Source organism: Scyliorhinus torazame, chromosome 24, assembly GCF_047496885.1.
Source record: "Scyliorhinus torazame isolate Kashiwa2021f chromosome 24, sScyTor2.1, whole genome shotgun sequence".
In the NCBI taxonomy this organism is placed as follows: Eukaryota; Metazoa; Chordata; class Chondrichthyes; order Carcharhiniformes; family Scyliorhinidae; genus Scyliorhinus; species Scyliorhinus torazame.
The window spans coordinates 40,177,217-40,192,930 of record NC_092730.1 but is presented as its reverse complement, the minus strand read 5'-3'; the positions used below and the strand labels follow the sequence as shown (position 1 = coordinate 40,192,930).

Below are 15,714 nucleotides of genomic sequence, written 5' to 3'. Positions count from 1 at the left end.
TCTGATATTGATTATTTTACTAAGCTGCTCCATTGTGGAACTGATACAGTGATGATGAGAATGGGTGAGAATTTGCACTGGGATTTATGGGGCCTCCTGTCAGTGGTACTGTGTTAGGGTGACATGGACACAGCGTCTGTCTCTCCTGCTGTTTGATTGATGGGTTGAAAATGTGTCTCTGGAACTGTTTCTGCTGCCTGAGACTGTGGAACTGATGACCTGTCTGTGTCTCTTTGCTCTGTCAGTGACAATGTACGGATTGTGTGTGGGAAAGAGCTGGCGACACTCTTCCCTGTAACTTGTGTGGAGGAAACATCACCCCTGATCCCGTGTGACTTCACCTTTTGTACTAGTCTACCATGAGGGACCTTGTCAAAGGCCTTACTGAAGTCCATATTGACAACATCCACTGCCCTACCTGCATCAATCATCTTAGTGACCTCCTCGAAAAACTCTATCAAGTTAGTGAGACACGGCCTCCCCTTCACAAAACCATGCTGCCTCTCACTAATACGTCCATTTGCTTCCAAATGGGAGTAGATCCTGTCTCGAAGAATTCTCTCCAGTAATTTCCCTACCACTGAAGTAAGGCTCACCGGCCTGTAGTTCCCGGGATTATCCTTGATACCCTTCTTAAACAGAGGAACAACATTGGCTATTCTCCAGTCCTCCGGGACATCCCCTGAAGACAGTGAGGATCCAAAGATTTCTGTCAAGGCCTCAGCAATTTCCTCTCCAGCCTCCTTCAGTATTCTGGGGTAGATCCCATCAGGCCCTGGGGACTTATCTACCTTAATATTTTTTAAGACACCCAACACCTCGTCTTCTTGGATCTGAATGTGATCCAGGCTATCTACACACCCTTCTCCAGACTCAACATCTACCAATTTCTTCTCTTTGGTGAATACTGATGCAAAGTATTCATTTAGTACCTCGCCCATTTCCTCTGGCTCCACACATAGATTCCCTTGCCTATCCTTCAGTGGGTCAACCCTTTCCCTGGCTACCCTCTTGCTTTTTATGTACGTGTAAAAAGCCTTGGGATTTTCCTTAACCCTATTTGCCAATGACTTTTCGTGACCCCTTCTAGCCCTCCTGACTCCTTGCTTAAGTTCCTTCCTACTTTCCTTATATTCCACGCAGGCTTTGTCTGTTCCCAGCCTTTTAGCCCTGACAAATGCCTCCTTTTTCTTTTGACGAGGCCTACAATATCTCTCGTTATCCAAGGTTCCAGAAAATTGCCGTATTTATCCTTCTGCCTCACAAAAACATGCCGGTCCTGAATTCCTTTCAACTGCCACTTGAAAGTCTCCCACATGTCAGATGTTTATTTGCCCTCAAACATCCGCCACCAATTCATGTTCTTCAGTTCCCGCCTAATATTGTTATAATTAGCCTTCCCCCAATTTAGCGCATTCATCCTCGGACCACTCTTATCCTTGTCCACCAGTACTTTAAAACTTACTGAATTGTGGGCAGTGTTCCCGAAATGCTCCCCTACTGAAACATCTAGCACCTGGCCGGGCTCATTCCACAATACCAGGTCCAGTACCGCCCCTTCCCTAGTTGGACTGTCTACATATTGTTTTAAGAAGCCCTCCTGGATGTTCCTTACAAACTCCTCCCCGTCTAAGCCCCTGGCACTAAGTGAGTCCCAGACAACATTGGGGAAGTTGAAGTCTCCCATCACCACACCCTGTTGTTTTTACTCTTTTCCAAAATCTGTCTACCTATCTGCTCCTCTATCTCCCGCTGGCTGTTTGGAGGCCTATACTAAACCCCCAACATTGTGACTGCACCCTTCTTATTCCTGATCTCTACCCATATAGCCTCACTGCCCTCTGAGGTATCCTCCCGCAGAACAGCTGTGATATTCTCCCGAACCAGTAGCGCAACTCCGTCTTCCCTTTTACATCCCCCTCTATCCCGCCTGAAACATCTAAATCCTGGAACATTTAGCTGCCAATCCTGCCCTTCCCTCAACCAGGTCTCTGTAATGGCAACCGCATCATAGTTCCAAGTACTAATCCAAGCTCTAAGTTCATCTGCCTTACCCGTAATACTTCTTGCACTAAAACATATGCACTTCAGGCCACCAGACCCGCTGTGTTCAGCAAATTCTCCCTGTCTGCTCTGCCTCAGAGCCCCACTGTCCCTATTCCCTAGCTTTTCCTCAATGCTCTCAACATCTGACCTATTGCTCCCGTGCCCACCCCCCTGCCATACTAGTTTAAACCCTCCCGTGTGACACTAGCAAACCTCGCGGCCAGGATATTTATGCCTCTCCAGTTTAGATGCAACGCGTCCTTCTTATATAGGTCACACCTGCCCCGGAAGAGCTCCCAGTGGTCCAGATAACGGAAACCCTCCCTCCTACACCAGCTGTTTAGCCACGTGTTTAGCTGCTCTATCTTCCCATTTCTAGCCTCACTGGCACGAGGCACAGGGAGTAATCCCGAGATTACAACCCTAGAGGTCCTGTCTTTTAACTTTCTGCCTAGCTCCCTGAACTCCTGCTGCAGGACCTCATGCCCCTTCCTGCCTATGTCGTTAGTACCAATATGTACAACGACCTCTGCCTGTTTGCCCTCCCCCTTCAGGATGCCCTCTACCCTTTCGGAGACATCCTGGACCCTGGCACCAGGGAGGCAACATACCATCCTGGAGTCTCTTTCACGTCCACAGAAGCGCCTATCTGTGCCCCTGACTATAGAGTCCCCTATTACTATTACGCTTCTGCGCTTTGACCCTCCCTTCTGAACATCAGAGCCAGCCGTGGTGCCACTGCTCTGGCTGCTGCTGTTTTCCGCTGATAGGCTATCCCCCCGACAGTATCCAAAGGGGTACACCTGTTCGAGAGGGGGACAACCATAAGGGATTCCTGCACTGACTGCCTGCCCTTTCTGGTGGTCACCCATTTCTCTGCCTGCACCTTGGGTGTGACCACATTTACATAACTGCGATCTATGACGCCGAGCTGTTTATGTTTATGTGGAGCTAATGCTTCCTCTTTTGCGGCATTCTAAAACTTGAGTTCTTAAGCTTAGAGTAAGAGATAGCAAATTTAAAAACCATTTGAGGAAAAACTACTTGTCGCATCGCAGTAATAGTTGTAACGGATGTGTTTGCGCGACATTGTGAGTTTCAAACTGAGGAAGACTGGCCAACAGTTTTTCATTCAGAATTAATGCGCAATTATGTAATTGAGGTGCATAAGATGTACACAGTACTCCAAATGTGGCCTTACCAAAGTTTTGTACAGCTGCATCATCACCTCACGGCTCTTAAATTCAATCCCTCTTTAATGAACGCTAGCACACCATAGGCATTCTTCACACCTCTATCCACTTGAGTGGCAACTTTCAAAGATGTATGATCATAGAGCCCAAGATCTCTCTGCTCCTCCACATTGCCAAGAACTCTACCGTTAACCCTGCATTCCGCATTCATATTTGGCCTTCCAAAATGGACAACCTCACACTTTTCAGGGTTAAACTCCATCTGCCACTTCTCAGCCCAGCTCTGCATCCTATCTATGTCTCTTTGCAGCCGACAACAGCCCTCCTTACTATCCACAACTCCACCAATCTTCGTATCGAATGCAAATTTACTGACCCACCCTTCAACTCCCTCATCCAAGTCATTAATGAAAATCACAAACAGCAGAGGACCCAGAACTAATCCCTCCGGTACGCCACTGGTAACTCGGATCCAGGCTGATTATTTGCCATCCACCACCACTCTCCGACTTCTATCGGTTAGCCAGTACGTTATACAACTGGCCAAATTTCCCACTATCCCATGCCTCCTTACTTTCTGCAGAAGCCTACCATGGGGAACCTTATCAATTCCTTACTAAAATCCATGTACACTACATACACTCTTTACCTTCATCCACATGCTTGGTCACCTCCTCAACGAATTCAATATGACTCGTAAGGCAAGACCTACCCCTCACAAATCCGTGCTGACTATCCCGAATCAAGAAGTGTCTTTCCAGATGCTCAGAAATCCTATCCTTCAGTAACCTTTCCATGACTTTGCCTACCACCGAAGTAAGACTAACTGGCCTGTAATTCCCAGGGTTATCCCTAGTCCCTTTTTTGAACAGGGGCACGACATTCGCCACTCTCCAATCCCCTGGTACCACCCCTGTTGACAGTGAGGACGAAAAGATCATTGCCAACGGCTCTGCAATTTCATCTCTTGCTTCCCATAGAATCCTTGGATATATCCCGTCAGGCCCGGGGGACTTGTCTATCCTAAAGTTTTTCAAAATGACCAACACATCTTCCTTCCTAACAAGTATTTCCTCGAGCTTACCAGTCTGTTTCACACTGTCCTCTCCAACAATATGGCCCCTCTCATTTGTAAATACAGAAGAAAAGTACTCGTTCAAGACCTCTCCTATCTCTTCAGATTCAATACACAATCTCCCGCTACTGTCCTTGATCGGACCTACCCTCGCTCTAGTCATTCTCATATTTCTCACATATGTACAAAAGGCCTTGGGGTTTTCCTTGATCCTACCCGCCAAAGATTGTTCATGCCCTCTCTTTGCTCTCCTAATCCCTTTCTTCAGTTCCCTCCTGGCTACCTTGTATCCCTCCAACGCCCTGTCTCAACCTTGTTTCCTCAGCCTTACATAAGTCTCCTTTTTCCTCTTAACAAGATATTCAACCTCTCTTGTCAACCATGGTTCCCTCACTCGACCATCTCTTCCCTGCCTGACAGGGACATACATATCAAGGACACGTAGTACCTGTTCCTTGAACAAGTTCCACATTTCACTTGTGTCCTTCCCTGACAGCCTATGTTCCCAACTTATGCACTTGAATTCTTGTCTGACAACATCGTATTGACCCTTCCCCCAATTGTAAAACTTGCCCTGTTGCACGCACCTATCCCTCCCCATTACTAAAGTGAAAGTCACAGAATTATGGTCACTATCTCCAAAATGCTCCCCCACTAACAAATCTATCACTTGCCCTGGTTCATTACCAAGTACTAAATCCAATATTGCCCCTCCTCTGGTCGGACAATCTACATATTGTGTTAGAAAAGCTTCCTGGACACAATGCACAAACACCACCCCATTCAAACTATTTTGATCTAAAGAGTTTCCACATAATGTTTGGGAAGTTGAAGTCACCCATGACTACTACCCTGTGACTTCTGCACCTTTCCAAAATCTGTTTCCCAATCTGTTCCTCCACATCTCTGCTACTATTGGGGGGCCTATAGAAAACTCCTAACAAGGTGACTGCTCCTTTCCTATTTCTGAATTCAACCCATGCTACCTCAGTAGGCTGATACTCCTCGAACTGCCTTTCTGCAGCTGTTATACTATCTCTAATTAACAATGCCACCCCCAACACCACCTCTTTTACAACCCTCCCAAATCTTATTGAAACATCTATAACCAGGGACCTCCAACAACCATTTACGCCCCTCTTCTATCCAAGTTTCCGTTATAGCCACCACATCGTAGTCCCCAGTACCGATCCATGCCATAAGTTCACCCACCTTATTCCTGATGCTTCTTGCGTTGAAGTATACACACTTCAACCCATCTCCGTGCCTTCAAGTACTCTCCTTTGTCAGTGTTCCCTTCCCCACTGCCTCATTACACGCTTTGGCGTCCTGAATATCGGCTACCTTAGTTGCTGGACTACAAATCCGGTTGTCATTACCCTGCTAAATTAGTTTAAACCCTCCCGAAGAGTACTAGAAAATCTCCCTCCCAGGATATTAGTGCCCCTCTGGTTCAGATGCAACCCGTCCTGCTTGTACAGGTCCCACCTTCCCCAGAATGCGCTCCAATTATCCAAATACCTGAAGTCCTCCCTCCTACACCATTCCTGCAGCCACGTGTTCAGCTGCACCCTCTCCCTGTTCCTAGCCTCGCTATCACGTGGCACCGGCAACAAACCAGAGATGACAACTCTGTCTGTCCTGGCTTTTAACTTCCACCCTAACTCCCTAAACTCATTTATTGCCTCCACACCCCTTTTCTTACCTATGTCGTTGGTACCAATGTGCACCACGACTTCTGGCTGCTCCCCCTCCCCCTTAAGGATCCTGAAGACACGATCCGAGACATCCCTGGCCCTGGTACCCGGGAGGCAACATACCTTCTGCGAGTCTCGCTCGCGACCACAGAATCTCCTATCTATTCCCCTAACCATTGAATCTCCTACAACTATTGCTTTTCTATTCTTCCCCCTTCCCTTCTGAGCCCCAGAGCCAGACTCAGTGCCAGAGACCTGGCCGCTAGGGCCTTCCCCCGGTTGGTCATCCCCGCCAACAGCGTCCAAAACGGTATACTTGTTTTGAAGGGGAACGGCCACGAGGAATCCCTGCACTGTCTGCTTTTTTTTTCTTTCCCCTGACTCTAACCCAGCTATTCTTGTCCTGTACATTGGGTGTGGTTACCTCCATGTAACTCTTCTCTATCACCCCCTCTGCCTCTCGGATGATCCGAAGTTCATCCAGCTTCAGCTCCAGTTCCCTAACACGGTCTTTGAGGAGCTGGAGTTGGGTGCACTTCCCGCAGGTATAGTCAGCAGGGACACCGGTGGTATCGCTCACCACCCACATCCTACAGGAGGAGCATGCAACTGGCCTAGCCTCCATCCCCTCTTACCTTACAGAATATAGCTGCCCTGTGGACCAACTGGATCTCCGCCCTCCGACTCCCAGTCAGCTGCACTCTCTGTAAACTCCTGGCTCTCTTCCAACTCTTTGTGGAAATGTAGGAAAGAAAATGAAAGGAGCACCTTACTCCCTCCTCACCTAACTCCCTCAGTCACCAAACTCTCACTCTAGCACTCAAATGCACCAAATTCAGCACTCACTCAGTCACCAAACTCTCACTATAGCACTCAAATGCACCAAATTCAGCACTCAGTGCAAACAAAGTCTGCACTGTAGGGGATCACTTTTATACTGTGAATCTAGCCTCTAAAGGCTTGTGATTCTGTGGAATTCGCTACCCCAGAGTGCGGTGGATGCAGGTATAGTGAATAAATTTAAGGAGGAGGTCGAGAGATTTTTGTTGGTATTGAGTGGAAGGGTTATGGAGAACGGGTGGAGTTGCGGCCAGTATGGGATTAGCCAAGATCTCATGGAAGGTGTTAGGCTCAGGAGGCTAAATTGCCTTCTCCCGCTCCTAGGTGATGTGTTATAGTGAGGACGTATTCTAACTGAGATCAATCGCCCTCTTCATCTGTAACACTGTAGGTAACAGATGAGGAACACATCAACCATGATAGAATGGCGGGGCAGACTAGATGGGTCTAATGGCTTAATTCTGCTCCTATATTTTATGAACTTACGTTTTGCGCGACTTCGTGAGTTTCAAACTGAGGGGAAGGAACATTTTCCACTACGAATTTATGCGCAATTAGGGCAGGGAGTGAAAAGTAACTTTCTCAGCTTTTTATTATTTGGTTTCACCATGGACAGTGTTCGACTGTTCACCGCCCGCCAAGCCCTTAAACAAAAGCTAAAACTCACAGCCTTTTTTCTATATCCTCATGAAGTGGACGAAACAGAGATACAACAGACACGTTACAGACAAGAATAGGATTTGATTCCACGTGTGCAGAGTACAATGGATTATTGTGCATCACCTTAACCACGTGGTACAACCCCTTTACTTCATGTAACTTTAATATCTGATCTTGTCACAGATAAGTAGCCGAAGCACCCCACCAATGTACAATCAGGAGGACGTTCATCCACGAGAGGTGGCAGAAGGTAATAATGGGAGAAGTGAATACGGTAACCTCGACTGCACAGTGGGTAGCCGAAGAAGAATTGGTGGCAATGTGGGGTTAAGCCCCAAACACGTCTGCCTCCGTTCGTACTTCCGTTCGTCCCTCCTCTAACCCAACTCGATGCAAGTGGCCTGACAACTTGGAATAGTTTGTCACATCAGTGATTGCAGATCCATCGTGTAAAATGAATCCCACTTCCGAGAAACAATGGGCGAAAAATCGACGAAGATAGGATTCGAACCCACGTGTGCAGAGCACAATGGATTAGCAGTCCATCGCCTTAACCACTCGGCCACCTTGTCGCACAAATTTTTGCGGCAATACGTCTTAATTCGTTTTGCACCCATGAACTGATGGAAATTATTTGCCTCTTTCTATTCAACCAGGTGTTCAACAGGGGGAATTGCAGTGGTGGTGGTATAGTGGTGAGCATCACTTCTTTTGAAACCGTTGACTCCGTTTCGATTCCCGGCCATCGCAGTAGTAGTTGAATCGGATGTTTTTGCGCGACATCCTGAGTTTCAAACTGAGGAAGACTGGTCAACTGTTTCTCATTCAGAATTTATACGGATTATCTAAGTGAGGTGTTTAAGATGCGAAAAGGTGTAGATATTGTAGACGTGGAGTTGATGTTACCTGTTGTGGGTCAGTCTAAAACGAGAGGTCATCATCTTAGAATATGAGGCTGCAAATTTACAAAAGATTTAAAGAAAAACTACTTCTCCCAAAAGGTTTTAATTCTGTGGAATTCACTTCCTCAGAGTGTGGTGGATGCAGGGACAGTGAGAAAGTTAAGGAGGACTTAGAGAGACTTTTATTGGTAATGAGTTGAAGGGTTCTGGAGAACGGGCAGGACGGTGGTGTTGAGGCCATTATGTTTGATCAGGCAAGATCACATGGAAGGTTTTACGCCCAAGAGGCTGAATTGCACATCCCAGCTCCAATGTTATGTGTTCTCGGGAGCGAGGTGTTCTGGCTGATATCTCAATCGACCTCTTGTTCCGTAACATTTCAGGTAGCAGATGATGAACATTTCAGTCATGATCGAATGGCGGGCAGACTCGATGGGTCGAATGGCGTAACACTGCTCACATATCTGAAGAATCTATCGTTTGCGCGGCTTCATGACTTTCTAACTGAGGGAAAGAAATAGTTTCCAACTCAGAATTTGTGCGCAATTATGGGGGGGAAGTGAATTAAGTAACTTTCTCGTCATTTTCTAAAGTGGTTTCAATATGCAAAGTGTTCGATTATTCACAACCCCAAGTCCCAAACACTAAAAATCACAGCATTTTTCCGTCACCCTCATGAAGTGGATCAAACAGAGACACAACAGATACGTTACAGACGAGGATTGGATTCGAACTCAAGTGCGCAGAGCACAAAGGTTTCTTGTGCATCCCCTTAACCACGTGGTACAACTCCTTACTTCATGGAACTTTAATGTCTGACCTTCTCACAGACAAGTGACCGAAGCAACCCTCCAGTGCACAAACAGGAGGATGTTCATCCAGGAGAGGTGGCAGAAGGTAATTATGGGAGAAGTCAACCCGGTATCCTCGACTGTACTGTGGATAGCCGAAGAAGAACTGGTGTCAATAACGGTTAAGCCCCAAACCCGTCTGCCTTCGTTCCTCCGTCCTCTAACCCAACTTACTGCAATCTGGCCTGACAACTTGGAATAGATTGTCACATCAGTGATTGCAGATCCATCTAGGAAAAATAAGGCCCACGTCCGAGAAAAGTGGATTTAAAATCAACGAGAATGGAATTCGAACACACGTATGTAGAGTACAATGGATTAGCAGCCCATCGCCTTAACCACTCGGCCACCTCGTCCCACAACTGCACATGTCAACAGGTTTTAATTCGTTTTGCATCCATGAACTGATGGAATGTATCTGCTTCCTTCTATTCACCTGGTGTTCAAAATTGGAAATGCAGCGATGGTGGGAGAGTGGTGAGCAAAGTTTTCTTCCAAGCAGTTGTCCCAGTTCGATTCCTGGTCATCGATCTAATAGTTGAATCGGATGTTATTGTGCGACATCGTGAGTTTTAAACTGAGGAAGACTGGTCCACAGTTTCTCACTCAGAATGTATGCGTAATTATCTAATTGAGATGTTCAAGGTACCAAAAGGTATGTAAAAAGTTGACGTGGGGCTGTTGCTTCCTCTTGTGGGGCATTCTAAAACGAGAGGTCATGCTCTTAGAATAACAGATTGCAATTTTAAAAAAGAATTGAGGAAAAACTACTTATCCCAAAGGGTTTATGATTCCGTGGAATTCGGTACCACAGATTGCGTTGGATGGAGGGAGAGTGAGTAAGTTTAAGGAGGAGGTAGAGAGATTTTATTGGTAAGGAGTTCAAGGGATACGGAGAACGGGAAGACGGTGGAGTTGAGGCCAGGATGGGATCAGCCAACATCACATGGGAGGTGTTAGGCTCAGGAGGCTAAATTGCCTACTCCCGCTCCGAGGTCATGCGTTCTAGGGAGAAGGTGTTCCTGCTGATAACGCAATCGACCTCTTCGTCTGTAACATTTTAGGTCGCAGATGGGGAATATATCAGCCATAATAGAATGGCTGGGCAGACTCGATGGGTCTAATGGCTGAAGTCTGCTTCTTTATTTTATGAACTTACTTTTTGCTCGACTTTGTGAGTTTCAAACTGAGAGGACGGAACTGTTTCTAACTCAGAATTTATACGCAATTAGGTCAGGGAGTGAAATAAGTAGCTTTCTAACCTTTTTATAATGTGGTTTCAACATGGACAGTGTTCGTCGAATTCACCACCCGCCAAGCCCGTGAACCAAAGCAAAAAATCACAGCATTTGTACTTCATGCTCATGAAGTGGACCAAACAGAGACACAACAGACACATTACAGACGAGGATGGGATTTGAATCCACGTGTGCAGAGTACAATGGATTATTGTGCGTCTCCTTAACCACATGATACAACTCATTTACTTCAATGGAATTTTAATATGCGATCTTATTACAGGCAAGTAGCCAAAGAACCCCTCCAGTCTACAAACAGGAGGAAGTTCATTCTGGAGAGGTGGGTGAGGAGAATTATGGGAGACGTCATCCCGGTAACCTCAACTGTACTGTGGGTCGCCGAAGAACTGGTGTCACGGTGCGGTTCCATTGACAACGTATCCAGAGGCACATATAGTGACGAAGACTGACAGGTTCAGAATGTCTCTTACACTCTCACACATTACCCGAGAGTGACAGGAATCCCCCATTTACAAACGGGACCAGAGAAGGGCAGAGAGAATGCACGTCACTCCCACATACAACATGTTGACGGATTCAACACAACCAAAATATAAGAAAAGATCATCACCACATATTATCTTCTTCGAAATCCCGCCGTCCCAACTTTGATATAATAAAAACAATTTTTATCAGTTGTGTCTCACTCTAATCTGTGAACTTTGCTCTACCACAGTGTGTTGACAGCTACTGGCCACGACACAGAACCGCAATAGAGCGGGGGAGATTCACATGAACTGTCGGTGATAGAATGTGATCGGGTGGACGGAGAGGTGTTAGGAGTATGTAAAATTTAAACAATCTATATTCATGCATTTCCCAATGGAATTGGTGGAATTTGGAAGTGTTTATCTTGAGGATCAATTGAGCAGAGACTTTAAAGCATTTTATCTGTGGTTCCCTCTGTGTGAGCTATGCAACATTGTACTGTGTCATGCTGTCTCCTTCATTCCTAGGACGAGACTGCAAGAAGGATTCTGAAAGGTATTTGCTGCAAAGCAAACAGGAACGTGCGTTATGTTTACTTTTGTTATGAGGTAGAATGTAAATAGCAGAGAATAGCCTCGATTCCTCGACCTCGGGCTAATGGCCCAACACGCTTCCGCTGCGGCACTCTGCTCCTTAAACCAGGAGCTACAACATTACTGCCTGGCTGTAGCCACACATCTATTCACTTCCACATTTGTTCTTTCAACAAGAATACACGTTTGAGCACACTGATTCTGGTCAGCATAGTTCAGTTAATTTACTTTCGTGCTGAACGGTTGTTCTGTGAAGGGGATGTGATTTATTCTGTGACGTTGTTCTGATGAGAAAGTGGGGAATGACTGGAATCACCTTCATAGAAGGAAGTTCGGGACGGCAGTTTCACCTCTCTGGGAACATTGATCACGCTCTTACTGATTTCTTCAAGCTTTGCTTCAAGTCCGACCCCAGAGAAGACAACTACGAGCAAAGTGGCGCAGCGGACGTGTGCTGGACCTCTAACCCAGAGGTCGATGGATCTAAACCATCATCTGCTATTTATATTCTCACTCACACGAAACGGAAACAAGTTGCTATATGTCAGCAGCACATCTGCCTTTTTCTTTATTAGTATCAAAGTTTTGCTTTCAGTCTGATCCGCTCTTTGGCACCGGTTCTTCAGCTACCCACAGTACAGTCGAGGAGACTAAGTTGAGTTCTCCCAGAACATTCTTCTGGCTCCTCTAGTGGATGAACGTTCACCTGATTGGACACTGGAGGGGTTCTTCGGCTACTTGTCCGTGAAAGCAGTACCGGAAGCAGCTGTGGAGAGAGATTGCAGTCGCCAGAATGCAACTCTCCATTTGTACACTTCACGTCGCTCAGATCTTAGACTCTCAATAGCTTCGTGTGAGGAAGAGGTAGAGCGGGAATTCGGTTCTTGTTGATTGGAGCAAACTGTTCAATGCAGCAATGAGAAGCTCCTTCACCCCCAGCGGGTTGGATAAGGATGGCACTCAGATAAGGGCTCTGGCTAGGGATTAAAAGTAGGGAAAGCATCTATTGTTTGAAATGAAATGACGATGAAGATAGAATTTATGTCGATTTGCGAGTGGATCTTAGTTTGGACGACAGCCGAGTGGTCTAAGTTGCTGCGTTTAGATCGAAGTCTTTACTAGAGGCGTGGGTTTGACTCCCACAACTGATATTGCCTTTTTTCTCCATGTGGTTAAATTTCTCCAGCAAGATTTTCAACATCAGGAAGATCCAATACCTCCCTTTCAGTGGAAAAGTGTTGGTCTCAGGACATGAGATTCTTGTTTAAATACGCACAGCAAGACCACACAGGCAAAAGCGCAGTTAATGCCTCGATAATCTGCTTCAGTGACTCTGGTTGAGGAATTAATATTGAGCACAGGACTCCGGGTAAAATTCGTCTTATCTTCTTGTAAATAGTCTGGCTGGTTGGAGTGATTACATCCGTCTGAGAGGGGAAGTTGGAAACTCGGTTTCTATTGTGATTTACTGCTGGATAAAACTTTATTTCCTTATTGGCCCCCTGTGAGGTATTACTGGATATCGTTATTTCTCTATATTGCCCCTCTGTTGGGTACTATTGGATAACGTTTCCAGTCCAGCTTTGACAAATGGTCACCTGGACTCGAAACGTTTGCTCTTTCCTCTCCCTACAGATGCTGTCAGATCTGCTGAGACTTTAAGGCATTTTCTCTGTGGTTCCCTATGTGTGAGCTTTACAATGTTGTACTGCGTCATGCTGTCTCCTTCATTCTTGGGACTAATGTCGGGATGAGACTGCAAGAATGTTTCTGATAGGTATTTGCTGCAAAGCAAACAGGAACGTGTGTTATGTTTTCTTTTTGTGTCCGGGAGAATGTAAATAGCAGAGAACTACCTCGATTCCTCGACCTGGGCTAATGGCCCAGCACGCTTCCGCTGCGGCACTCTGCTCCTTAAACCAGGAGCTACGATTTTACTGCCCTGCGGTAGCCACACAGGTATTCACTTGCTCATTTTTTTTCTTTCAACTAGAACACACGTTTGAGCACAGTAATTCTGGTCAGCATATTTCAGATAATTTGCTTGCGTTCTGAATTTTGTTCTGTGAAGGTGATGTGATTTCTTGTGTGACGTTGTTCTGATGATAAAGTGGGGAGTGACTGGAATCACCTTCATAGAATGAAGTTCGGGGCGGCAGTTTCACCTCTCTGGGAACATTGATCACGCTGTTATTGATTTCTTCAAACATTGCCTCAAGTCCGACCCCGGACAGGGTCAAGCACGAGCAGCGTGGAGCAGCGGCCCATAACCCAGTGGTCGATGGATCGAAACCACTCTCTGCTATATATATTCTCAATCACACCAAACGAAAACAAGTCGCTATTAGTCAGCAGCACATCTACCTTTTTCTTTATTAGTATCAACGTTTTGCTTACAGTCTGATCCGCTCTTTGACACCTGTTCTTCAGCTACCCACAGTATAGTCGAGGTGACAAAGTTGACTTCTCCCAGAACACTCTTCTGGCGCCTCTCCTGGATGAACGTTCTCCTGTTTGGAAAAAGGAGGGATTCTTCGGCTACTTGTCTGTGAAAGCAGCACCGGGAGCAGCTGTGGAGAGAGAATGCAGTCGTCAGGAAGCAACTCTCCAATTGGATACTTCACGTCGCTCAGATCTTAGGCTTTCAATATCTTCGAGTGAGGAACAGGTAGAGCGGGAATTCGTTCCTGGTTGATTGGAGCAAACTGATCAATGCAGCAATGAGGAGCTCCTTAACCCTCAGCGGCCTGGACAAGGATGACACTCAGATACAGGACTCTGGCTGGTGTTCAAAAGTAGGATAAGCATATCTTGTTTGAAATGGAATGACGATGAAGATAGAATTTGAGCCGATGTGTGCACGGATCTTAGTTTCGGCGACAACGCATCAGGGTGACCGAGCGGTCAAAGGTTCAGGTCGCAGTCCCTTCTGGAAGCGTGGGTGCGAATCCCACTCCTGATATTGACCTTTCCCCCACGAGGTTAATTTTCTCCAGCGAGATTTTCAACCTCACGAATGTCCAATACCTTCCTTTCAATGGAAAAGCGTTGGTCTCAGGACATGAGATTCCCGCTTAAATACGCACAGCAAGACCACACAGGCAAAAGCGCAGTTAATGACTCGATAATCTGCTTCAGTGACTTTGGTTGAGGAATTAATATTGATCCCAGGATCCGGGTAAAATTCGTCTTCTCTTGGAAATAGTCAGGCAGGTTCGATTGTTCACATCCGCCCGAGAGGGGAAGATGGGAACTTAGTTTCTATTGTGATTTGTTGCTCGATAAAGCTTTATTTCCTTATATGCCCCATGTGAGTTATTAATGGATATCGTTATATATCTATATTGCCCCTTTGTGGGGTACTACTGGATATCGTATCCGGTCCAGCTTTGACAAAGTGTCATCTGGACTCGAAACGTTAACTCTTTTCTCTCCCTACAGATCTGGTCAGTCTTGCTGAGACTTTAAAGCATTTTCTCTGTGGTTCCCTCTGTGTGAGCTTTACAATGTTGTAATGTGTCATGCTGTCTGCTTTATCCTGGGTTTAATGTCGGGATGAGACTGCAAGAAAGTTTCTGATCGGTATTTGCTGCAAAGCAAACAGGAACGTGCGTTATTTTTACTTTACGTGTCAGGGAGGATGTAAATAGCAGAGAATGGCCTCGATTCCTCGACCTTGGGCTAATGACCCAACACGCATCCGCTGCGGCACTCTGCTCCTTAAACCAGGAGCTACAACATTACTGCCCTGCGGTAGCCACACAGCTATTCACTTCCTCATTTTTTCTTTCAACAAGAACACACGTTTGAGCACACTGATTCTGGTCAGCATAGTTCAGATAATTTACTTTCGTGCTGAATGGTTATTCTGTGAAGGGGATGTGATTTGTTCTGATGGGAAAGTGGGGAGTGACTGGAATCACCTTCATAAAATGAAGTTCGGGGCGGCAGTTTCATCTCTCCGGGAACATTGATTACTCTGTTACTGATTTCTTCAAGCTTTGCCTGTATTTATAGAACGAATACACAAACAATGAAGCGGGAGAATGTATTAAATCAGAGATTGGATATTCTTGTAACCAATACGGCTGGAATGGGAATCCTTCATTTTCCGATAAATCGGGATGAAC

At 46.0% G+C, this 15,714-nt stretch overlaps 1 non-coding gene across 1 annotated transcript; it reads right to left on the bottom strand.

Moving 5' to 3' along the window:
• Positions 1–8,001: 8,001 nt before the first annotated feature.
• Positions 8,002–8,083, bottom strand: trnas-gcu (transfer RNA serine (anticodon GCU)). Its single transcript has one exon. It is a non-coding gene; the product is annotated as a tRNA-Ser (tRNA).
• Between the last annotated feature and the right edge of the window lie 7,631 nt (positions 8,084–15,714).